Consider the following 24,886-nt stretch of genomic DNA (forward strand, 5'->3'; position numbering starts at 1 on the left):
GTTTTCATTGCCAGTGAGGAAATTCGGGAAATGTTTATTAATTTACGTTAAAATTTTATATCCATGCATGTGATATATAAAACATATTTGTATAAACTGTGCCAAACCGGCCCAAACGAGGTGGCAAATATGGCAAAATTTTATGCATTCTTGCGTTGCTCATTTTCCTTTCCATATTTACAATAAAACCAAGCTATTTACAAAACAAGGAGGCCATTAAAAATTAATAAATTTCATCTCCAATCATATCATCATGACAAGTTTCATAATGTCTTTGAACCTAGCTAATTTCTGTCGCTGAGTCGTCACAGAATAAACAGATTATATGTAAATTATTTACCAAAAATGACAAACAATAAAAACCTCAGTGCCTCAGTCGTACATGATTGGAAAGGAAATCTTATAGTTCTAATTAAGGTTGCCAATATTGACTTTTCTATTTTCCATCATTCTTGAACTTACTCAAAATAGCTTTGGCGTACTTTAGCTTGTTTGTGAGACGTTTAGCATGTGGACTTGCTGCTATGTCACTTTGGGTGGCAACTTTGCATTTATTGTTTATGAAGAACTCTCTTTCCCATTCACTTAGCTCAGCTCGTATTTGTCGCTGCTCTTTGCTAATAAGTGTTTCCATAACAGCTGCTTTTTGCATCAAATCATCATAAAAAAATTTGTCAGAGGGGTAATTTTTGTGATGCTGTCTAGCCTTGTCAAATTTAATAACCTCATTTGTTTGCCCCAACACCAACTCAACAGCTTTCCCTAATTTTGTAATGCATGCTGTTGCGGTAGAGTTCATTATACCAGGTTGGCTGTTGATTTTGCTACAATCTTTTTGTACTGCTGTAGGATGGCTTAGTGGTGTTTCTTGTGGTTCATTAACTCTTGGAAAGCTAGAATCTGTAAAGAGGAAAAGTCAAATACCCGGTATATGATGTACATCTACAGTATATCTAAATCAATGTTCTATAATTGTCAGGTAACCTACATGTAGCTGCATTAGCTTAAGCTAGACTAATCTAATTACCTAATCAACTTTGTTTCAGTTTTTATTCACCATTTTACCCTAGCTGCCTCTGACAAAAAATTCAATGCTAATTAACTAGTAAATAGTGTGATGGCTGCATGTACATGAGTATTAGTATTGCATATATGTTTAAACAAGAATTTCTATTTACCTATTAAGTGATCTGTAAAACCATGCTGACCACAGTGTACTAGATCATTAGCACTACATGCTGAGTTGGGTATTCTATCGCCGGTGTCATGATCTTCAAGCTCACTTGGTTCTAGGTCAAATGCATTTGTATGCTGCAGCTGAAATCCAACAACTTTTGGTTCTGATTCTGATTCCTTCTCTTGCTCTACTTGTTTATCCAACATGTCCTGCTGTTCTTCGTCTTTGTCATCAGTCACCAATTGATCGTCATCATCAACTCTATTGTGTCTGTCAATGATATTGTCCCCTGGTGAGGTTGTTATAATCCTTGTCTGGCCAGATTCATCTTCAACTCGAATGGTCTTTATTGGGAGGGTGACACCAGTTGCTAAACATTGCTTCCAGCACTTGACAAGATACTTCTCCTCAGCACTGAAATTGCTAGAGCGAAAATGGTGTAGCGAAGGACCTTCTGGACAAGCATTTGGTGCGCTTTCTCCATCAAGGAATTCGACACTGCCATTTTCATTTTCAACCCACCACTTCCCATTCCCAGGCAGAAGAAAATCACTTATTCTTTCAAGGTGGGCTTGCCATGATCGGATGTGCTTTTCTATTATTTGTAGTGGAATTATGGTATTTCCATAGGGTGGTAAAGATGCTGCAAGCTTAGAAACAGTTGCTTCTTGCTTAGAGGCAGATAAGCCTTGAAAAGCTTGCATCTGTTTCTCAGCTTGCAGTCTGATGAATATGTTTCCAATGATGTGGCTTGGGTGATATGAAGATTGATTTTGTGATATTTGTGATGGTATTGAAAATTCTTTCCTGCTCTTCAACATTACATGCTTTTCCATTAATCAGGCGGTTTTGAATTGCAGCATGGCAGGTAATGTTATGATAATAATTACCATATAGTTTCCGGGTTGTTATTTCCTTCAACTTAAAACCAAATACTTCTCTGCACCAGATACCATGGAACCATGTCATGTTGTGTAGACGAAGAACAGACTTTGGGGTTCTCTTAGCTTCTGGACTATAGGCAATGCGTTGAATTTCTACCAGTGTTGTCAAAAGTTGCTGAACTACTGATGAAGAAATAATTTTTGAAGATAGCTTTGTAAGGGTAATAAGTGCGCATCGGTAATCAAATGTCCGTTTAGTCTCCTTTCCACCAATATAAGAACTGATGACCTCCTTCACGGCAGTAGCTTCTGTTTCAGGCAGATGAGATGGAAGTTCATTGAAAACATTCTCAATGTGTTTTCCAATGTCATGAAGTGGTTCAAAGCTTAGAACTTCATAATTTTCATAATTGATGGATTGGAGAGTGGCTGTTGGGTTGGTGAAAAGCAGTGCTGGTACTCGTTGGACCCCATGTAATTCTTCTGCCAACAGCTTCTGAAGTTCATCTTTTTTTTCTCCATCATAGATTCTTCGTGAATTCAATTCTTGAATCAGTTCCTGTTTGCTCAATTTGTGGAATGGCTTGGGATCTTTTGCCAGACTTCTTTTTCTTCCTAGGGTTCCACGAAGCACCAGTTGTTGTCGGTCAAATAATGACAAGTAATGGCAGGGAAAACAAACATCCAGGTGATATGCCTGCTGTGCACTTGCACCACACCCAGAACAATAAAAGTTGCCTCCTTTCTGCTGACCAGATTCAATCTGGCGAGCTGGACTGTCACCATGAAAAAAACGCATTGTATCAGCAATATCATTTCCTGAATTTGTTTGCAGCTTAACACTCATGTCCTGCAGGCACTCAAGTCGTGTGTCAATGTAAGCAAGTTGTTCAACATCTGAACTCCCTGACCTTGCAACAATGTATACTTCAGGTGTTTGAACTTTCATTTCGATATCTACATTTTCACTTCCAGTGACGTCTTGATACTCTTCATTGGTGTAGTGCACTGCAGGATCATAAAGGCATGACACCATAAAAACTAGGTGACCATGATTAGCAATTGTTGAAAGATCATGCCACATCTTTAGGTGCCTTGTTCTTTCTATATCTTTCAGATGAGCCCGCATTGTTTCGACATTTTCCCCTTCTACATATTCATTAATGGCTTTCAACAAACTTATCAGGCTGTCACTTTCCATATTTTCATACTCATCATCAGTTCTCTGCCTCATATATTTTTCCTGACTTGATAACATTCTCTCTCTTATTTCAAGCAGGGGCTGCTTTCGTCCATCCACCACAAATTCTGATTTCATGACCTCTCCAGAATCATTAAGTACCAACTTTACATACTAAAATTAAGGATCAGTAATTAGATTGCATAATTATAATTAACTAAAGTTGCAACATGTTAACTACATGGTGCTGTGGTGAAGCAATTAAGTTTCTACATTTGTGTACAAAAATATAATAATCTAGTAGACATTTATTTAATTGTACTTGTTGGTCAGTCAGTCGGAAGTTATTGCAAATTAATTGCTAAAAAGTATAATTATGCACTAGCTACATAAGTAAGCTGGATATATTAAACAAACCTTTCTTGGTACTATTTGTTGTCCAACTGTATATTCACCAGATAAGACTTTTTTCTTCATCTCATCCTTCACACTCTCTATAGTTTGTGGTGCTGCAACCGTGATTTCCCCTCCTTTGTCCCCTTAGTTTTTTCCTTCGGGCTCTCTCATTGTTCCCAGTATGTTTACGCTTAAATCTATTGACATCAACTCCTTTAGATTTCAGATACTCTTTAGCTATTTGCCCTCCATTCTTTGCTACTTCACCCTGAGTGTTCCTAATGTTGTGTCTTCTAGCTAGATCTGACCAATTTACAACCATATCATCTGGATAGTTTTCTACTTCTTCTCTCATTTTATCCTTCTCAAATTTTTTGTTGCTCAAGTTTCCAACAGGATTTCTCTTTTTTGTACCAGCAGCCATATCTGTTCTGTGTTTTGCATCCTCAGCACTTTCAAATGCCATGGCAAGGCGTGCTCGCTTTGTTGCTGCTAATGATTGACGGTTACCATAACACCTGAAATATTTAGAGAATTGGTACATCATGTTTAGTTTGCTGTTCCAGCTATTTTAATTATTCACCCAATTCTCGCTTTCCATTAAAATATTGGAAACAAATAAAGTAAAAATAAAGGGTTCTGATCAGCTGTACTAGCTGCAGCTTAACTCTTGTGTTAGATGGCAAGGATCTGCATGGTCAGTTCAAGATACACTGTACCTGGTGAAGGGCACATTTAATTCCACGGGCCTAAATATTAGGGTGAGACCCAATTTAAATGTTTTATAACTACTCCAAAAATCATTATAATAATATACAGTCTATATATAAATATATATATATATATATATATATATATATATATATATATATATAAATATATAAATATGTATATAAATATATATATATATAAATATATATACTTATAAAGTATTAGTCTTAATTAGTTACTGTACGCTGTCTTGTCAATTTATTAGTACATGTACCTCATAACTGATGTATCCTTCCAGTGTGACTGCAAATTAGCTTTTGTCTTGCGTAAATAATTTCTTCTTTCTTTTTTTTCTCAGCGCTACTCTTCTTGGTTTCAATGTTTAAGGACGGAAGAGTGGTCAGGGCTTTCTCTAAAGGTATGTTGAAGACTTTCTGAAATGCTGGGTTAATTTCATCATATACCTTTTGTGCGGCAATCTGATACTCTCGTCGTGTGCACTTGGTTTGGACGGGCTGTTTACATGTATTAACCGCGATGTTTTGAGCCACAACCACTGGATTTTCTTTGAGACATCCTTTGTATTGCTTTGATTGAACTGGGAAGAGTGCTTGGTAGGTCGAATACTTGTGATAACAGCTGCGACAGTCCATTAAGCTATGTTCATTCTTACGCGTGATCGACAGTTCCTCCCAGTTATCGGCGGAGAAAGTGTTCAGATATTTCTCGCGTTCTTTATATTTACGGGGATTCCAACTACTGAACTTCTTGCGCAAGTCTGGTAGCTTTCTTTGAAAAGTTTTCAAATCAACTGTGTACTTTTTGCTCGTAAACATTTGGCAGAAACGCTCGTGAATAAACTGTACTGTACGCTGTCGGTGGTCGAGTGGTGTTTCAGTGTCGACATGTTTTATTTTGACCACGGAATCTTTTGTAAAAAGCCAAATTGCTGCCTTGGCAAACCCACACGTGTGGGATGAATAAGACTTATAACCATGCCAATCAAGCAGAATAATTCGATGTTATAGTTGTTTGCGCACTTCGACATGCTAGTCTGTTGAAGCAAATTTTGAATCTGGCGCTTAAAATTTGATTATGCGCGTCAAAATTTGACAGATTATAATCTTAACTTACGCACGGATCAGGCTCTGGTTTCAATATTGCACTCAAGTGTTTATATTGCGCGATATTGTCCTCGAAATTATTTTATATTATGTATTTTGATATAACCTTCTACGGTAGTGCTAGCCAGCCCGGTAAAGATTTTGGTGACAAATGGTCGTGTGCGTTCAGATTTTGCTTAAACAATAATAGTGAACAAATGTATACACTTTCTGTGTATTAAAATTACCGCTTTCAATCATGAGCAAAGCTGAATTTACACTGTAACTTCTAATATGCATTTTGAGCTGTTATGATCGCCATTTTGAGCGTCTCTCGTTGCCATGGCTATGCGGTGTACCGCTGTATGTACACCAAGGGCTCGTGCGACAAAAATGGCGCTTATTTTGCGATTCATTTACATGGGAGATGTCGAGTCTTCAATGCCTTTGCAGGAAAGGATTTTATTATCAACCATTAAAGGCTTAGGCGCTAATTAACTGCAAAATATGTCGAACTTGCTAAGAAATGTCGTAAACCTGCAGTATTTGCACTTGAAGTAGCTTTAATGTACGAAAATATGCGCGCAGTAAAGCGTTTTTTTTACTTTGAGTCCATTTTACGCTACAATAATACACAATTTTTACAGATACAAGTTTCAATATTATAGAGCAGTTCTTTGGCAATATATTTGTAATTGAACATTTTCTTAACAACCCGCTTATCATTTCCTGCAAGGCGGTCATAAAAGTCCCATGTTTTTGTTACTATTTTTAGACTAATAACTGGTCACGTGATACGGTTTTTAAAACTTTGGGTCAGTTAAAAAAATTGTTAACTCATGTTGAGTAACATTAACGCCCTAAACCTGACCAGTTCGTCTTCAAATCGCTGTAAATAATTTTTCTTTTATTTTTCATCAATTAATGCCAATTGTGAAACCTGACCCAGTCATTAAACTACCTGAGACTATGCACACTTCCAGTTTTAAGTCTTTTACTGATATACGTCATTAAATACTTAATTAAATCGGGCATGTCAAAAATCCACTCAAGAAACAGTGTTCAATAATTTTTCATATTAAAATATTTCAGTTCTTTTCCCAATATCCCAAAAAACAATAATAACGTGAATAGATTATTTACAATCATTTACAACTATTTACAACTATTTACTACTATTTACAATTATTTACAACTATTTACTACCATTTACAATTATTTACAACTATTTACTACTATTTACAATTATTTACAATTATTTACAATTATTTACAAACTAATAACGGTGACAGTCTTTGCTGTGATGTGTTTTACTAAAATCTGAATATACTACAATGTTTGAAATTATTTACATGTTTTTTTACAAATTACTTACATGTTGTGTCCTTTCTTCGCTGCAACCTTCCTACGAATGTTTTTGAACTTGTCTCTGAGGGATTGTCGGGAGTGATCTGCCAATATGGAGGTCTCGGATACACGTTGATCTTTTTTCAAACAGGCGTGGATCTGGCTTGTCCCTGCATCATCAGGCAGGCTCTTTGTGGCCTTGTAAATCAGCTGCGTCTCAAAGTTGGAATATTTTTTACACGCCATTTCTGACAAAGCCTTCCTGCCAGGGCTCAAAGTCTCTTTTACCAAAGCCTGCGCAGGCGTCAGACCTTGGTAATCCGCATCTATTTTATGAAGCTCAGTGACCTGTAAGTAAAGGGTTATATATTTATATTTAGATCTGTTATACGAGTAAGGAAAAATTTGATTTTACTCTTACCTGTTCCGGAAATAATTCCCTGTGGAATTGATTCGAGGGGCGGGCTTCCAGCCTTTTCATCTTCTGCATCAAATGAGAAAGAAAGAAAATTGTGAGACAGGGTAGCAATAAATTAACAAGAAATACCAAAAGATTTTACCTTTGAAGATGTGCCTGGTGATGGTGTATGTTTCCTTTTCTGTGAAATGGGAAAGAGTTGAATTGTGAGACAGGATAGCAATAAATTAACATGGAATATCAAAATATTTCACCTTCGCAAATGATCCTGGGGATTCATCATGCTTCCTCTTCTGTCAAATGAGAAAGAGTGAAAATTGTGAGACCTTATACTCAAACATGCAATATCAGAATATGTTACCTTTGGAGATGACCCAGGGCTTTGTACATTTTCATCGTGCTTCCTTTTCTGTTAATGTAAAAAAATTGTGGGTGTAGAGGGCAGAAAGGAGTAGGCAGTTAATCCAAATTATCAGTGTACTTTACCATTGTTGTCTCCGCCTCTTTTGATGGCCCCGGCGCCCGACTACAGGATACCTTGCACTAAATAAGAAAAATTGATATTTAAGAACGTGGAAATGTTTTTAGTCACCCTAGCAGTTTGACATATTCATCTTCTTTGGAAAACACGTACTTACAGGATTTTGTCCCACAGCCCCTGTTGTGAGATTATGCAGGAACTCTGCCATCTTTGCATCAGTTGCGTTTGTGTTGCGGACGTCATAGTACCAGTCCGCGGTTTTGACAGAGTGTGTCATTTGTGATGCTATCTCATCTTTTGTTATGGTGCTTCATGATTTCCGATGTCAGGTGATAATTGATTTTCTTAATCGGGATTGTTTTAATGTCCCTTTTAATTCCTGTTGAAGGGTTTTTCCAAGACGTACAATCGACTTACTGATATCGCTCTCATTCATCAACTTTCCGCTAACTCATATAAACGTCGCTTCCTCTTGCTTTACTCCGGGTTTTCCTTTTATTACTGAATCTTGGTGGCATATTTTGGCAGGAGACATTGGACGTAAATGTCTTCCATTTTTTTCACATCTTTGCGCCAAAATAATTTCGCTGGCCCGATTGACGATGTCTTGTGTCTCGCGGTCTTTGTGCGATACAATTCCTTGTCGTCTCCCTCCATGCTTATCTTTTGGGCCTCATGGTAGTCTTTTAATGACAGGTTTGCAATGGCCCCATACCGCTGCCCACTTCCAAGTGTAAGTCGAAGCATAAGGTAGTCTCTCATGCGGGCAAAATCGTTTTGCGAGATTGACTCCGGGTCTTTTTGAGCAACTTTAAATAACTTCTCTATGTCCTTCGCCACATGCCCTTGCGTTAATTGTTTTAAATCGTTGGGAGAGAGCAGCTCCTCTTGGCCCTTCTCCCTCACTTCATTTCTTCTTTTCGCTGTCGCCACATTGTAATTAGGGGCCCATTCTTCTAGCCTCCCTAAGGCACTTCGAACAAGCTGCATGTCTTGCTTGTTAAATGGGATGAAACATTTTACCGTTTCTGCCCTAGCAAGGAGAAATTTGTAAAACATTTTTTTGTTTGCGGCGCTCTGGGGGTTTCAAGGAGATCATTTCCCAGGAAGAAGTTTTGGTGTAGCAGGTCTATGGCCTGGTCCTGCCACAATACCGAGACATTTTTCGCTTTAGGCTTAATCTCGTATAACAATCTGCAAATACGTCTGACATGATCTTTGGCGTTGCTGTCTTTTCTACCCTTTCCTTCAAAACTTTTAAGATGATTCTGAAAAACCTGCAAATTTTTAACTGGCTGATTGTTTTTAGTACTCCACGTGCCGGGTCACCTCTTGGCTTCGGCTCGTTGAACATGACCTCCTCCAACTCCTCTTCGTCTTCATCGCTGGTGCTCGTACTGTCTCTCGCCCTCACTCTTTTTTTCTTTTGTACCACCTCCGTTTCTGGACTCCCAGGTCCCAACCTTAGCCTCGCCCTCGCCGCTGCCCTCCTGGCTGATATTGCATTATTCAAACTACAACATAATTAAACAAAAAAAATGTCTGAAATATCTTTAAAGCATACCTATATATACATATCCTATAGGTGTCTATTTACTTTTTCTCGCCCTATATGTACGCATTGAAGACATAAAATGGCTCACTAACCATTCATACTCCGGATCTGTTTTTCGCATTTTGTGAACATTTTTCAGGTGCTTATCCCCACGACACACTGTTGCCTTGCACCCCGCCACAGGGCATTCTATTAACAGGTCTCTCTGGACAACCCCACGCTTCACCGCCCTTGGTTGTTGGCTTGAGATGATTCTGGCCTCCGCTTTTGTGTACTTGTGATATGCAACCAAGTGCTTTGACACGTATTTCACTACCTTGCCGCACTTGGGGCAAGGCTTTTCTCTTCGTTGTTGTTGTTGTTATCGCTACAGAAAAATTTGATAAAAGTTGAAATTAAAAATTGTTATTTATTTTATATGCCCTTACAATTCTGAGAAGGCCTAAAGTATTAAATAAAACTAAATAACAATATGTGCAAAATTGATGTGGCGGAAAATATAAAATTTATAAATACCATTTCCACTTCCTCTTCCTCTTCTTTCTCCTCGGTGAGCTGGCCCTCATCCACTTGTTCCTCGTCTCCTACCTCTTCCAACTGCCCCTGATCCTCATCTTCCACTACCTGGCCCTCATCAACAACCTCCAAAACTTCGATAACCTCCCCCTCAAGTCCTGCCTCGGCGACCTGGCCCTCGTCTACCTCTTCGACCTGCCCCTGATCCTCATCCTCCACTACCTGGCCCTCATCAACCACCTCAACAACCTCTGTAACTTCCCCTTCTGCTCCTGCTTCGGCAACCTTACTCTCGTCTACCTCTTCGACCGACTCTTTGATGACCTCTGCAACCTCTTCCTCGTCTTCGGCCTCTGCGACCTGGATCGCATCCACCACTTCATCAACCTCATACTCTTCTGCATTCTTCGCAATCTTCACTACTCGAGCAATCTCTTCCTCAATCGGGAACAGCTCCGGTGAGTCTGGGCCTTCCATTTGTAGGAATAAATCATAAAAATTTTTAATTAAAAACCCAAATTATTTAATAACAAACCAAACTCCTAGTGTGTTTAAACCGGAAGTGGACGTCACCACTGGAAGGTGACCTCGCCCTAAATACCCCACCCAAGTATTGTCAAAGTCTGTCAAGACTGTTATACTTATATATGATGTTAAAAAAATAATCCACTAAAGGACCACAAAAATCCACTAAAGGACCAGACCTAATCCACTAAAGGACGAGCGACCGGAAGTAGGCGTGGCAAAAATCGATGACTGCGCCCACATTCCGGAAGTGGGCGAGGCTTATGATAGGTGACCGGAATACGCGTAGCTGGAAGTGGGTGTATCCCATGGTAGGTGACCACGCCCTAAGTGCCCCACCCAAGTTTTGTTGAAATCCGTTGAAACCGCTCTGAGATATTGCTGTCCGCAGTTTTCGGCGACGCCCCACTAAAGTATCCACTAAAGGACCGCTAAAAAAGTGTTCCACTAAAGGACTAGAAATATCCACTAAAGGACCACTAAATCCACTAAAGGACCAACTACCGGAAATGGGCATCAAGAGGGTGACCACGCCCTCATCCCCCCCCGGAATTTGGTTGAAATTTAGTCATAACCATGTGACCACGCCCACTTCCGGTTTCAAGTCTTTAATACCGATATTTGTTGCTAATTACATATTCCACTAAAGGACCACAAAAATTCACCAAAAGACCAGACCAAATCCACTAATGGACCAGCGACCAAAAGTGGGCATGGTAAAAAATCGATGACCACGCCCACATTATCCCCCCCCGGAATATGGGTGGAGTTATTAAAAACCCCCCTGAGATACACCTTTCCAAAGTTTAAAAAAAAACTTAATTAGCTTCTAACCGGAAGTGGGCGTGTCCCGTGATGGGTGACCATGCCCTACATGCCCCAGCCAATTTTTTTAGAAATCTGTCGAAACCGCTCTGAGATACACCGTCCGCAGTTTTTGGCAATGCCCCACAAATATAAAAATCCACGAATGGACCAGAGGAGCAGGTCCAGTATTTTTAGTGAGATCAGTGGGTAATGATTTGATTGACAACATTTTGTATTTATTTTAAAGAAATATAAATTTGCCAACAATATTGGAAATATTAAACTAATTTCACATTAAATTTTCATAAAAACATAATGATACACACCTTAAGAGCCTTATGCTTTCTAGTAAATATTTTCCACTCCACCAAAGCAGTTAAATTTAAATAATTTTGAAACAAAACACCAATATCCAAGAGACTAACCTTTCAATTTTGAAACAACTTTCACAATTATTTTGGATACACCAGAATGATACTTTCTACTTAAAAAACAAAAATTCCTTAATATATAAAAATGAAAAATTCAGACATTTTGACTAATAACTCAAGTTCTATTCACTCTCTTGCAATGAAAATGGTATCGTTAGATTCCTCTCGGTGAGAGGAATCTTTTGATAGCTCTACATAGCATAATTCTCTTTAAAAAATTTAAATTATGAGTGTTATTTAATTATTTAAAAATGACCTTTGTTGGAGACATTTTCACTAATATCTCCAGTTTTATACACTCCCCTAGAATGAAAGTGATATCATTAGATTCCTCTAAGTGAGAGCAATCTTTTGATACGGTGACCACGCCCAAAAAGTTCGACCACACCCTTGCGGAAGCCGACAAACCATTGCACTCGAGGACAAAGGCCAAAAATGGACTTCCACTAAAGGACTGGTCCTTTAGTGGAAAACACACTCAAGGACCACCTGACTCCTTAGCCTGGACATTGAGTTCACTATCGACAAGGTTTGTGAGATTTTCTTTGAAAGTAGTGTCCAATTAGAAGATGTTGACTACGAGGAGTTAGGACTGTACCTTGTGTTAACCATGAAACCGGAAAAGTTAAAGGAATTGAGCTTAACGGATGTATGCCCAACAAGAAGACCAAATAGGGGTAGACCACCGACCCTTATTGCCCGTAGTAAGGAGGGGAAGAAAGAGGAACGGTTTAAACTATGGAATATGCCCACTAAGGGGCCTGATGAGTACACAAAATGTGTGTTGTTTAGGGAAGCAATGAGGATGGTGCTCACAGTAATTATGAACAATCATGTGTACACCTTTGATAATGAAATTAGGAAACAGACTAGGGGTGGCCCTATTGGCTTGCAGCTAACTGGGGTCTTAGCCCAGGTTTTTATGATCTGGTGGGACAAGGAGTTTACAACGAGGTTGCAAAAGTATGGGGTTATAAAGAAATTGAATGAAAGATATGTTGATGACATCAATATAGCTGCGAGGGCAACACCCCCTGGAATGAGATATGAGAATGGCAAGATACACATAGATGAACAGTTAGTCATGGAGGATAGAAGTATAAGTACCGACGAGAGAACAATTATGATAATTAAGGAAATAGGAGATGATATCCATCCATCAATTAGATTGGATGTCGATTACCCGTCGAGACACCAAGACAGTAAGATTCCAATCTTGGATATGAAAGTATGGGTGGAGACCAGGCAAAAGGAACATAATGGAAGAAAGAAGCGAGTAGCGGTTATCTTGCATGAGTTTTACGGTAAAGATATGGCATCAAAAGCACTAGTGAATGCAAGATCAATGTTACCTTGGACCGTAAAGAGAACTAAACTAACGCAGGAGGTTTTACGAGTGATGTTACATTGTAGTAGACTTCTACCATGGGAGGTGGTTGTTAGACATATTGAGGAAATCGTGTTTCGAATGCAGTTTTCTGGATATACCAAGAAGTTCAGGTACGAGGTTGTCGATTCAGCACTTAAAGCATATAGAGTGATGGAAGAAGCTGAACGAAAAGGTGAAAGACCGGTTCATTGACCAAAAGGTTGGAAGAAGAAAGAAAGAGAGCAAGAGAAGCTTAGAAAGGAAGTCAGTTGGTATAAGAAGGATGGTAGTGAGTCTGTTATTTTTGTTCCGGCAACACCAGGATCACGGTTGAAGAAAGCATACGAACGAGAGATACGGAGTCAAGGTTTTAAGGTTAGAGTGATCGAGAAGATTGGTAAAAGTTTGAAGACGATGTTGCAAAGATCGAACCCATTGAAAGACCGTCATTGCAAGAAAATGGATTGTTTAGTGTGCACAACAGGGGGAAAAGGGCCTTGTGATCGGCAGGGGGTGACATATGAGATACTTTGTAATGAGTGTGGAAATAAGTATGTCGGGGAGTCATCACGGAGTGCATACCTGAGAGGGACTGAACACAGAAAGTCACTCAGTAGCAAGGATGAACACTCTGTACTTTGGAAACATTGTAAAGAGAAACATGGGGGTAGAGGTCAGAGTTTTCACATGAACGTTACAGGTGTATTTTCTAAGGATGCTATGTTAAGGCAAATTAGCGAAAGTGTAAGAATAGATAAAGCGTTACCACAATCACTGATTAATTCGAAAACTGAATGGAACTCTTTTCGTGTACCCAACCCGACGTTTTGAACTGTGGGATGCTTTTATGGTTTGTACATGAAGTAATAGGAGGGAAAACGTTTCAGTCAGGAGACATGAAGTATTGACTTATTATTATTTAACATGGCGTCAAACTGAAGAGGCTGAGAATCAGCGAAATATATATTTTATTTGCCATGGTTTTAAGTTTTATTTTTTTGAATTTATTTTAACAGTTTTAATAATTAGGGTCTAGGCTTTATTAAATGTGTTGAAAGAGAAACTTATGGACGATATGTCAAATTCAAACTGCCTGAAATTATCGAACTCTTTCCTTGCTTCGACAAACAAAACTGCTGAGAAATGAAAGAATATTTATCTAAATTTGTTGTGCTTTTCCCTGGTGACCACCCAAGCCAGTTTTTTTCCAGGCAAATTGTATATGAAATACTTTGTAAGTATATAGTTAATATAAATTTAAAGACACCGACACCTAAGGAAGAGCTCCTTTCTCTTGTACCTTTGCATATTGACTTAAATGCTCATGAAGATTTAGTGCTGAATTACCACCCATTTATTAAATATGTGTATGACTTGCTATTTTCAAACAGAATTCTTGCAGCAAAGCCAAAGCCTTGGAGGATACAACTTATACTTGAAATTATTTATGGAGGATGGACCTTAATAAGAAGAACTGTGAAAGCTGTTTTCCAGAAGTGCAAAGATTTGCCATATGGTACACTACTACATTTTTTAGATAATTATTGTCCAACAGTATTATGTTCTTATAGTATTCTATTTAAGACTAATGATTTTTCAAATTACTATGATTCAATTATAAGGATGTGGGTAATGATGTACTGTTTTCGACGTCACCATTACAGGAAATCTTTACTAATTTGGTTGTTTTTAGTCATGTACTGGAAGGGTAATGACTTTTGTTCTGAGATATTTAATGTAATTAAGAATCATTTAAACATTGATGAGTCAGTTGTAGAGTTTGTTCACTCGGTTATTCGACAACACACAACTGATGGTGCAACTGAAAAAATATGTGCACACTTACCTCATCGAGGGGCAAATTTCTTTTATGATAGAATTGTAGTTGTGAGTATCATGATTACGTTTTCGGATGTTGTTTTTGTTGAATTTTCTTGAGGAACGTAATCAACACCTTTTAAGACTGCTTTCAGCACTTGCGAATGGCAGCCAGGTTGTTTACATATTTTCGCAGATAAAAAACAAGCCCACAGTATTTTGTACAGCAGAAACTTCATGTATGTAAAATAAAACTGAAATTTGCACGTGTACTTGTGTCACAGAAAGGATATCAAATTGCAATTTTTTTTTGCGAAAGCTTTGAAATTTTTGAAATTATGTCGAAAAGAAATACCAAATCGCAACCTTTGGATGTTAAAATAACTTTAACACCACCAAAAAAACAAAAAAAGCCTGGAAAAAGTAATTGCATCCTTGATTGTAAGCGTGACAAAGATGAAAACATTACTAAATTTAGCAAAACATCACAAGATGCAGTTTACAAAGCAGCACAGCTACGAAATGATGATATGGTGATTTCTATTATTGATTCGTTTGGGAAAAATCTACCGTCGGAGTTTGGATATCATAGAAAGTGCTATCAGAAATACACCCATAAAAGGCTTTTACAAAAATTATGCGAGCAAGCAAGCGAGCCAGGTGCGTGTACTTCAGCGAAAAGTAGCTCTGAAACTGTTCAGGCATCGTCAAGAAAAAGAAGTCGTGGTATGGTACACTACTAAATTTTTTAGATAATTATTGTCCAACAGTATTATGTTCTTATAGTATTCTATTTAAGACTAATGATTTTTCAAATTACTATGATTCAATTATAAGGATGTGGGTAATGATGTACTGTTTTCGACGTCACCATTACAGGAAATCTTTACTAATTTGGTTGTTTTTAGTCATGTACTGGAAGGGTAATGACTTTTGTTCTGAGATATTTATTGTAATTAAGAATCATTTAAACATTGATGAGTCAGTTGTAGAGTTTGTTCACTCGGTTATTCGACAACACACAACATAAAAGGCTTTTACAAAAATTATGCAAGCAAGCAAGCGAGCCAGGTGCGTGTACTTCAGTGAAAAGTAGCTCTGAAACTGTTCAGGCATCGTCAAGAAAAAGAAGTCGTGGAGGTAAAATTGTAATTGAGTGTGTATAAAGATATCATAAAATATGTAAATCCCGATATAAATTTTTGAAATTCCAGGGATGAGAGATGGTAGAGGGGAGGGGTTTGCCAGTAGGACAACCAATACTAAAAATTATACTCATAGTATCGCAGTGTTATTGGAGTATTGTAAATGTTTGAAATTGTTATGGTATAGGGAAAATTCTGGCTGATGAAGAATGCTGCATATGCTCGAAAAAAAAGACAGCACAAAGTGGTAGCGGATATGAGCAACTTGAAAAATGTGTTACGGAAAATGGCGCACGAACTTTACAACTAGCGGCGACCTTTGACGAATACCCTTTTTTGCAATCAGAAATTGTTGCGGTAGATGATTGGCAGACGATAATTGCGCAAGAGTACTTTTATCATCAATCGTGTTACAGGAAAATTGTGAAGAAACGAGATCCGAAGAAAGACACAGTTCCAAGTGCGACAGATAGAGTTTTCAATGAAGTTGCAACCCACATTGAAGCGAAACTTATCGAGACTGTGAAGTTTTACAGATGAGCGACATTTCAACGTTGTACTGTAAAAGCGCAGAGAGATTGTATGGCGAGCCTGAAGATCGACTGGGTGAAGAGGTTTTAACGCTATCAAACCAGAAATTAAAAGAAAAAATTTAAAAAAAATTCGGTCCTAAAATTGGATTTTGGTGTCCATCACACGGTAGCGAATTATTATTCAATGACAGTATCGAAAAGGGACAGTTGGTCGAGGTGGCTGTGATGGCAAAACTCGCTAACCAGGCACAGTTCCAAGTGCGACAGATAGAGTTTTTACATGGTTACCATGCAGAAATTGCAAGAAACCCATGCATCTATTCATCAGCAATTCGAAGCAGGTCATTTCTCTGTTAGAAGACACAGTTCCAAGTGCGACAGATAGAGTTATTACATGGTTACCATGCAGAAATTGCAAGAAACCCATGCATCTATTCATCAGCAATTCGAAGCAGGTCATTTCTCTGTTAGAAGACAGCAAGGAAAATTCAATAAAATACCATCTGATCAAGCAATTGAGCAGACCATCAACCGGGAGCAAAAATGTGCTGGGGGAATTATTGGTTTTAGTATGACAGAAGGTACCGTACAAAGATGGGCTCTGACAAGTCATGTAGCTGCTAAATCTCAATCTCAGCTGGAAGAATTTCTTGGGATGTCTGATGACAAATGTGTGACAAAAGATTTAGCTGGCAGGAGGATCCTTCACGACGAGGAACGCGTAGTTCAGAGCTACGATATAGTAAAAGAATGGGGGACACCATTTAGAGAAAACAACCGACTCGTACACCTTAGTTCAGGATTAGAATGCAGCCCCGAAGTAGAAAATGATATGGTAAAGGCAGAGAAGAAAGGAAAGGAGGCATTGGTTGACTTTATAGAGAAGCGCATAGAGTCCAATGAAGAAGATTTGTACGTTCCAATCCCAAAGATGAAGTTAAAAACCTTTGCGGCTATGAAAGCGAAGAAATCCTGCTCAGTGAAAGAGCGAAGTATCACCTTGAAAGCTGATAGAGATATCTTTGCACGATTGTTGGTGATCTGTGGAAAGCGGGAAATTTCTTTGAAAGAAGTTCTTACCTATCGGTTGGGCCCCATTCCATGGTCGTTGGCCACAACAGATGGAAATTTGTCGAAAACTGTTAAATCGAAATTGTTAGATGTCATAGAAAAAGACGTCGATGATCCAATGGTGGGTCAACTACCAAATAATTGTGTACAAGTGTTTGATGGTATGGTGATCATTCAACAATTAGCTTCGTTACGTTTGGCAACATTTGGTGAAATGTCTGAATACGTGCTCAAACGAATTATGTCTCATGCATTTGAAGGTGTATATTTTGTTACCGATGAATATCACAATCACTCCTTGAAAAGTAGTGAGCGGAACCGACGAGCATCTGCTGGAAGCATTTGCATACAACTAACGAGAAGGGAACAGAAACCACCCAAGCAGTTTAAAAAATATCTAAGTGATGGCAGCAACAAAATAGATCTTGTCAAATTTTTCCTAAAAGATTGGTCGGATTCTGAGCGCTTTAGAGCAGAGATTGGAAACCGAGTTGTGGTTGTGACTGTTGAAAGCGTGGCCTATCGACTGCAAGTGGTAGATAACAAAATCACATCAACGCCAGAAGAAGCCTTATCCTCAGACCAAGAAGAAGCTGACACAAAAATTTTTCTCTGTTCCCAACATGCTCTCCAACAATTCTTGTGCGAAGATATCTGCAATTCAACGGTCGACAGTGATGTTGGTATTCTAGCTATTTATTACAAAGATCGAATTCTATGTAATCTTTTTGTTGAAATCGGATCGAAAGGCAAGAAAAGAATTATTTCCATTTCCAGAATTTCCGAAAGTATTGGCAAAGAAATGTGAGATGCACTTCCCGCTTTGCATGCAATAAGTGGCTGTGATTCAACCAAGTACGTTCTTTGGAGTTGGAAAACAAAAATTTTACAAAGTTGTCAAGAGCTCTAACTGTTTTAAAGAAGCATTGGCTCAGATGGGAAACAGCTTTAATTTCAATTTGGATCTTTTCCCCGTTATTCAACAAATGATTTCTGAATGTTATGGTGTTAAGGGTTGCGCTGACATCAATGACGCACGCTACAGAAAATTCTGCACCAAAGCCAAAGTTCCAGAACCGCAACAACTGCCGCCGACTAAAGACGAATTAGTTCTTCATTGCCAACGAGCAAATTATGTTACCAGCATTTGAAAGTCAGCGCTGACAGCTACAATCGATCCTGCAAACCCTGCAGGATATGGATGGCTTGACGTAAATGGTCTATTGGGAATAAAATGGAAGAGCCAAAAACCAGCACCAGATTCCTTGTTAGAGTTTTTAGCATGCGGCTGCAAAAAATCAGGTTGTCGAAATAACATGTGCGTTTGAATGATCTCAACTGCACAGACTTGTGTGATTGCAATGCATGTACAAACACTTCACCCGATGACGATGACGTGAACATACGAGAACAAATAGATGATGATGATGATGACGCCGACGATTAGATACTTCCTCAAATGCATTAAAGGAAACTATATAAACCCCGAACAGATTCATTACCTCTGGCCACAATATAACTTTGATGTTAAATATTTTTGCGATTTATTCCCTGTTGCCGTCTAAAGATGATCATTAACATGACATTCTTCACGTTTTCTGGTGCGCTGCTGTATAAAGATGACCATTAACATGACATTCCTCACATTTGTTGGTGCGCTGCTGTTAAGGATCTGTGAGGGACGTCCATAGTAAATTAAGATAGGCTCTGTTTTTTCCAGACATTTTAATTTATATTGTATATCTCTTGCAAACAACATGTGCTTTGTTCAGAATTTTAAAAGTATAGTTAGTATCTATGGATGGCAATAACTGGACTAAGTCAGACTTAATGTTTATCAGAAATTTTGGGCAAATTAATTGCTTCGGTAGTTGACAACTGAAACGATGAAAATAGCAAGGTATTCTGAAAAAAAAAACTACGTAATATGTTCCATTTTTCAGCGAGTGTAAACCGTTTTATCGCCGTTGTTTCGTTTACACTAAGTTCTTAATACATGAAGTATGCAGAAAATTATTGCTGCGATAGTCGAATTATTGCGGGCTCATTTCACTTTCGCCGCCATTTTCCACAAATGTCAACATATGCCGAGTGGGCAATAAAAAGTGTGTTTATTTAAGCTCTCAAGAAAAATTAACAAAAACAACATTCGAATTCGTTGTAAGGGACCATGTACCTACAATATTATCAGCAAAAGAATTTGCCCCTCGACAAGGTAGGTAAAATACCCTCTACCTCCCTGACTACTGGCATATATCTCAAGACAATTCTATTGACACAGTTATACCTTATTCTATTGTGAAGTTTACTATTGTTGATAATATTAATGAATATCTTTTATCTTTTTGTCAGTCAAACATTAACAATCAATTATTGGGAAGTTATGCATGCACAATTATTGCTGTGTTAGCTGCTGTTAACTTTCTATCTGAAACTGCATGGTTTTCACAGCATCGCTTACTTTCACCATTGGATTCCAGTTTTCTTGCTTACTGCTACCAACTGTTCACTGAAGGAAATCAGATGTATGACAACATTAATGAAGGTCATCAAATGAATTATTCTGCCCCTAAAATCCTAGAACATCCAGAACTTGGGTTGCTAGAAATTGCTGAAAGAGGAGATGAGTATCAATTCAACAATTTTTCTGACTTTTTAATAGAATTACAAAATTTAGTTATCACCAAAATAAATTTAGCTTTTGTACTAATTTTTCATCCTGACAAATCTATGGTATTATTAATTAATGATTCTTGTGAATGTATGTTATTAGATAGTCACATGCACTTAGATACTGGTGCAATTGTTGCTACTTCATCACAAAATAAACTTCATTGTATGGCAAATTATATACAAGAAATGGTTATTAGAGATTGGGGATCATTAACAGTCCAACAGCTATTTGACGTAACTGTTGTAAAACTAAAGTTAGTTCTTTTTTGTGTACCTATATACACTATGCAGTACAGCGTGCTATATAAGATCCTTGAGGAGGGGGGAGGGTAATTCTTTGCCATAATATAGATTTTATTTCATGTTCTAAATAAATAGTTTAATTAATAGATGATCCAACCATTACTGCTTTTTTCCATAAATTCATACATGTTTACATCTTCATTCAGAAGATTTTGATGCATGAGGCATTTCATTTTAATCAAGCATGTGAATTAGGTTTGATAAATCAGAAACAACTCAGTAATTTAATGTGTTTTAGCAGTAATGATTGGATGATAATGATATAGGTGCATGTCCCCCTTCAGCGACTGTGCATTATTAGTACACAACTGTCATGTCTGAGTACCCCCTCTTTAGAATTGGGGCAGATCTTAATAGGAATCTCTAGTGGTACTTGTTTGGAAAGGAATGGAGGGGGGAAAAGAATTAAACATTACAAGATAGTTTCATGTGTACCTAAATGTAAGTCAGTGGGTAGGTCAAAAAATTTTACTTCAGATACCCAGCTTTGTACTAAAAATGTGCAGTATATTAATTTAATAACCAATTGCTTGGAAACAATTGCAAATCAGATGTATCACAACATAGTTTAAGTGTATTTATATTCAGTGGTTTTCTTGGGGGGTCTAAGTGATATTTCAAGAAATATTTTAGGAAATTTATTAGTTACTATACCTACAAAGGTTTGGGTAGGTCAATTATCTGTTGGTATGCACTTGATTTTCATGACTTTCCACAGCAATTGTTTATTTTATTTAGGTATACCTATTATTTCAAATTGTATAGGCTAGTTATAGAAATGACATGGTTACAAATTACTAGCAGCATAATTAAGGCCTTGAGATTTTAAACCACATAATCCCATTTCTTTACAATATAGGTGCATTTGTTTTTATGAAATTTTTGCACGATTTACCTTTGGCTATATGAACTAAACAATTGTAACGATGCCATTTACATAAAAACTGAAGTTTGGTGGAGTTGAGTTCCGCCGATGGCCCCGGCTGGGTCCGGTATGAGGTACTTTTTAACTCTTTCAAACCTCAGCTGTACTTAGTTAGATTTCTTAGTTAGAGTTTTGTAATAAAACTGAAAAATCGAAAAAATCTTTGTCTTCTTTATAATCAATTTAGGTGCTTTCATAAATCAGAATTTATTGACAAAAATGTCACGCGCTGAAATTTATACTGTCCTACATTGCAGCAAGACGATTGCGTGTCTATGAACACATTCGAAATATTTTATTCAAAACGAAGTACTCCTCAGGTATTCGAATGAATAAAAAAGATTACCAAGTTTAATGGTTAAACTACAAGTGCAGTGCAAGGTGTGCGAACAAATGAAATACAATTTGCGACATATTATGACTTAAAAAAGACGACCAGGAAGCCTTTTCCCGTAACTCAACCTAGTTTGTTTACTAAAGGCATTATACAACATAATTTTAAAACATGTTTTCTTCGTAATTTTTAGACGTCGAGAATCTATATTTGTGTGAACTGCTGCTAAGAAACCAACAGGCCTTTGAGGTTAAAAACCTGAGCGAATAATCTGCATATTGGGGGAAATTTATTGAAAGACTTTCAATCTGAAAAGTTCAAAACTCGCTCATCAGGCGATGCGAGAAGCAAGGTCGCAATTCTTCCAAAGTTGCACACATAATCTCTCACCAACGCGATTGAAATCATGTTGAAATAACTTACCTCATGTGTTTTAGTGTCCGAAATTTTGACTCGCTCAGTTGATTACAAATCTTTAAAATGACCATTGTTTGAAGCATATGCCTAATACTTGCTTGTGCTTGTTCAAAAAACAGTACCGTTGCAAAAGTCGTTCCACTTCCATCTATTTTCGCATGTAAATTCCAACACCTAGCTCTTTTAAATACTGCTATGTCACCAATATTATATATCCAGTTAGTTTTCTTCATCTTCCTTGTTCATAAGTAAAAAACAACAAAACGTGTAGCCTTTGTTGCGGACATTTGCATGCCATGGAATGAGCGTTTTCATGGCTTCGGCGCACATGCGATTAATTGTCAAAACAGCGATCCTAAGGTCTCCATATTTCTCCGAAAATAAGATCCGTAGTCCTTCTTTCAAAGGAAAAAAAAAACACCACCTGTGACATAGACCAATCTATTCTTGCTGGTCGCAAATACTGGCGTGTCTGCCTCCAGTAATATGTCTTCGGCGAAGTGAGTCTTGGGAGCTTGAAAATGAACTGGTTCACCTTCGAGCAATAAAAGTAAATCATGCCAGGGGATGATTTTATCACTCCATCAAAAATCGTTCAGAAATATACATTCTGCTCGCTCAACCCCTACCCAGGCGAATGTGCCTGTTGCTGGATTTTTAAAGGTGCGATAGATTACATTCAAGGGCTTAAGTAGAAATGTTTTCCCACAATTAGCCGGACCTACAAGCATGATGTTCAAATATTTCCCACGTCCTTTACTTAACAGCGTGTAAATAGCAATTGTAATAACTCATTCCAGCATTTAGCATAGATTCAACATTGATTAGGGGGGCGAGGGGGGAATTACCCATGAATTTTGGCAATGAAATGTTCATGTCACATGATTCACCTTTGTGGCTCTTATGCCTCTAAAAAACTTCCAAAATCATTGGAAGACCTGTGTCGAAACATGCATTCTCATTCTAGTATGTCTCCTAAGCAATTTGAAGCATTTGTTGAATTTCAAGAGTTTTTTTGAATTGGAAAAACATCAAATTCTGCAACCAGGTATGCAAAGAGAATGAATGCCAAAACCTAGGTCACCTGTCTTGCCTATCACCCATTGTGGCATATAATTTAAAAGTTCCATCACTTAGCTCATTGTATAAAGAGATGCCACATCTGGAGGGGGTAGTTGAGCTGCAAAATGTTGATTTAGAGTGGAGAGAACACATCTTTAATTCAAACCTTAGTGAGAAACAGACCCTAAAAAAGTAATGGCAGGTGATGTTTGAGGAGAAAGATCCAACTAGGATGCCAGGATATCCAAAATTGGCAAAACTTATGAAAGTCCTCTTGTCTTTATCCTTCTCAAATGTGGCTGCCAAAAGATTATTCAGTCCATTAAAGTTGGTGGCCCTCTTGAGGACTAAAATGACACTGCAATCCTGGTCAAAACATTGATGACACTCTGTGTTAATTGACACTACAGTCAGCAGTCGCGAGGTTTATTTCAAAATTCTCCCCCTTTCCCCCACAAATCAATGTTGAGTGATGTGTCATAACTCATTCAAGCATTTAGCATAGATTCAACATTGATTAGGGGGGCGAGGGGGGGAAACAAAACAGAAATATTAATGTTTTGCGTAATAAAGTACAAATCATTCAAAGTGTAGTCGATGGTTTTGGCCAGGATTGTAGTAATAATATGACTTCCATTTCTTTGTTCATATCAAAGCTGGTTGAAATATATTTTTGTGGCTGATCAGGCTTCCCTCATTGCGGGCTATTCTTAGCCCACAATCAGGCATCTCTTTGGCAATGCAATCTATTCCAATTTGTTTTGATTTTTTCTTTTCTATTGGCTCATTTTTATCATGTGCTCCCATACAAAACATGTATTCTCCCCTGTTTATTTTCATACTAACTCTCCTGACGAAGGCCCTCAGGTCGAAATGTCGAGAAGTGTTTTTGTCTATTTAGGCAGTTGTTATACCACATTTGATACTAAGTTGTTTGAAGACGCTGCCACGCTGCGCCTTGGTAATATTGGAACTTATTACAATAGTGTATAATGTCAACATTCTTCTGTATTTTTTAAAGTCATTTAACATACTTTTCTTTTAGGACAGCTACCTCATCATTATCAGTGTTTGTTTTCATCTTTTTATGCATATCAAGCATTTCCTTTGATAGCTCCAGTTTAACAGACTGTTGTGCCCCCTGGAATCCACCCAGTGTCATTTTAGTCCTCAAGAGGGCCACCAGTTGCCAATATTGCCTGCTAGCCAAAAGGATCTGTCTGGGCAGAGTCTAGTTGTGTTACAAGAATCACTAGTTGGTATTGAATACATTATTATTGATGAGTACTCTATGCTTGGACAAAACACAATGGGATGGATAGACCGCAGGTGTAGACAAGCAACAGGAATACAACAGGAGATTTTTGGGGGAAAGTCGATTATTCTTTTTGGGGACGCAGGTCAATTGCCACCTGTTGGCGATAAACCGTTATTTCACTCCAAGCTATCAAATGATGTAGGTCAACAGGGTTTGATTGCGTACTCAATGTTCAGTAAAGTTATTCAATTAACAAAAAATCAAAGAGTTTTCAGCATGGAATCTGATCAAGAATCATTTCGAAGTCTCTTGGCTAGGTTGAGAAATGGTCAATCAACCGTTGATGATTGGAAGAAATTACTTGATAGGCAACCAAGCAAAGTGAAAAATCTAAACAATTTTAATACAGCCACAAGACTTTTTTACAATAATAAAGATGTGGCAAAA

Source organism: Dendronephthya gigantea, unplaced genomic scaffold (genome assembly GCF_004324835.1).
Source record: "Dendronephthya gigantea isolate DGI-Jeju-01 unplaced genomic scaffold, DenGig_1.0 000011F, whole genome shotgun sequence".
NCBI lineage: Eukaryota > Metazoa > Cnidaria > Anthozoa > Malacalcyonacea > Nephtheidae > Dendronephthya > Dendronephthya gigantea.